The sequence below is a fragment of the Talpa europaea genome, assembly GCF_964194135.1.
Source record: "Talpa europaea genome assembly, chromosome: 9".
Lineage (NCBI taxonomy): Eukaryota > Metazoa > Chordata > Mammalia > Eulipotyphla > Talpidae > Talpa > Talpa europaea.
Window position 1 is genome coordinate 117,399,312 of NC_140076.1, and position 2,342 is coordinate 117,401,653.

At 52.7% G+C, this 2,342-nt stretch overlaps 1 pseudogene across 1 annotated transcript; it reads right to left on the minus strand.

Moving 5' to 3' along the window:
* Positions 1-1,181: 1,181 nt before the first annotated feature.
* On the minus strand, positions 1,182-2,053 carry LOC311176883 (olfactory receptor 14A16-like; annotated as a pseudogene). Its single transcript has one exon. The product of its transcript is annotated as an olfactory receptor 14A16-like (transcript).
* Between the last annotated feature and the right edge of the window lie 289 nt (positions 2,054-2,342).

Genomic DNA, 2,342 nt, shown 5'->3' on the forward strand with positions numbered 1-2,342 from the left:
CAGGAAATGACGTGACGGGATTACGTCAGGACACTCAGATTCTTTCCAATGATAAAATCAAAAGAAGCATCAGGAACGCAGGAGATTTTATGCAGCGCAAACCGGCATCTGTGTGGCTCGGTCACCGGCTCAGCAGCGGGGCTGCTTCAACCTCAGTCGTAAGTGAGAGAGGCCGCGGCCTCCTCGCCTGTGAGGAAAGCGTCTCTGGGGGCCTGAGGCCGTGTCGGGTTGGGGTGTCCTTCCTGTTGTTGCATTCGTGAGGTTGTGTGTGCTTTGGACGCTCGCCCTTGCCAGGCGTGTGATGTGCTCACAGCTTCCCCCGGAGCAGGAGTCTGTTTTGCAATGGCGTCTTCTGAGGCACGGGAGCTCGCCAGTGTGCTGGGGCCACTTGTTTTTGCCGGTTTCTCTGTCCTTGGCCTTGCGTCCCCAAGTCCACCTGTGGGGGGTGACAAGTAGGGCTGCCCTGTGTTCTTTCTGGTATTTTACGGTTTTGTGTCTTATCCAGACTTGAACCATGAAACCTGCTCTGCATCAGCAATTCTCGGGGCAGCACAGGTCCAAGCCGCAGTGAGTGGTCACCCGTGAGCGGGGAGCAATCAGAGACTGGACACACCAGGAGGCGACTGGACACACCAGGAAGGGCCTCACATCTCTTCCTCTGTCCATCCTTCCTTCAAGTGCAGTTTCTTTTTCTTTTGAACAGAAGCGTGACTGTCTCTTAGAGGAAGATGCCCCATTAGGAATAGTGAGGGGTGGGGATCCCCACTCAGCTGTCTCCCCCCTCCACAAGGGCAGGACCCTTAGTGGACACACACAGACTGAGCGAACCGATGCCCAGGACTGGGGTCCCTTCCCCAGGTGCTCCCCAGGAGAGACGCCCCTTTACCACTGTTTCATTTCACGTAAATGCTGGTGATGTGCGAGTTCTAGAACATTCTTTCTACAGCATGTGCATGTTTTTAGTCCTGAGCTGGATTCAGTTTATAAACATCACACAGGGAGGTGTTTGGCAAAGATTTGCAATATTTTTGGAAACTACACCGTATGGAAGAATATGAGAATAAATTTCTGCCAAAATATTAAAACCTAATGACAGGAGTCATTGCATTGTAATGATGACGTATCAAAGTTAGAGGGAGAATCTGTATATATGACAGAGTATAATTGTACAATGTGATATCTCATTTGATGGGGAATGGACGCTTGATCAGTCTCCCCACAGCCGACTTCATGGCCTGGTTCCTCAGACTGTAGATTACGGGATTAAAGGCGGGGGGCACCATCGTGTAGAACATAGAAATGACCAGGTCAGATATGGACGGGGTCCCTGAGGTTGGCTTCAGATAGTCAAAGCTTCCAGTAAAGAAAAATAGCACCACAACCAGCAGGTGGGGAAGGCAGGTGGAGTAGACTTTGGCCTTCCCTTCTGTGGATGGGATCTTCCTGACAGCAGAGAAGATGTGGACGTAGGAAATGACGATGAAAGTAAGACAATGCATATCTAATGTCACACTAGTGATAATGGGGAGAAGGTCACTCACTATATTTCCTGAGCAGGAAATAGCCAATAACTGGGGGGGTCACAGAAGAACTGGTGGACCACGTTGGACCCACAGTAGGACAAGGAGAAGGTTCCAGCTGTGTTCATCACAGCATAGAGACCCCCACCCAGCCAGGACACAGCTGTCAGCTGCACACACCTGTCCCTGCTCATGAGGACCTCATAGTGTAGGGGGTGGCAGATGGCAGCATAGTGGTCAAGGCTCATTGCTGTTAAGAGGGTCGTCTCTGCACCTGCCGAAAAAATCATCATGAAGACCTGGAGGACACAGCCCGGGAAGGAGATGGAGCTGCTGTGCCTCAGAGAGTTGGCGATGGACTTGGGGACCGTGGCTGAGATGAGGCAGAGGTCCGAGAAGGACAGACTCCTCAGGAAGAAGTACATGGGGGTGTGGAGGTGCCGGTCCAGGGTGGTGATGAGGACGATGAGCCCGTTCCCCAGCAGGGCGCCCAGGTAGACCAGGGAGAAGAGCAGCGGGTGCAGGAAGCCCATGGTGCCCTGGGTGGGGAACCCCAGGAGGATGAATCCTGTCACGGCCGTGAGATTGGTCACCCCTGGGGCCATCATCTGTATAAAAATATCGAGCAGAATACAACATATGTGAAACCTTCCAGTCTGAGTCTAGATGACACCTACAAGGACAGTCACAGGCATGTCCTAGCAGTCACTCTCAGGGTGTAGAGTGGAGAGGCTGATCGTGGGATTCTGCTCTGGTTGATCTCATAGCCTGACTGACAGCCCCTCCCCACTGCCCCAATCTTGCTCTCCCACCTCCTGCCCA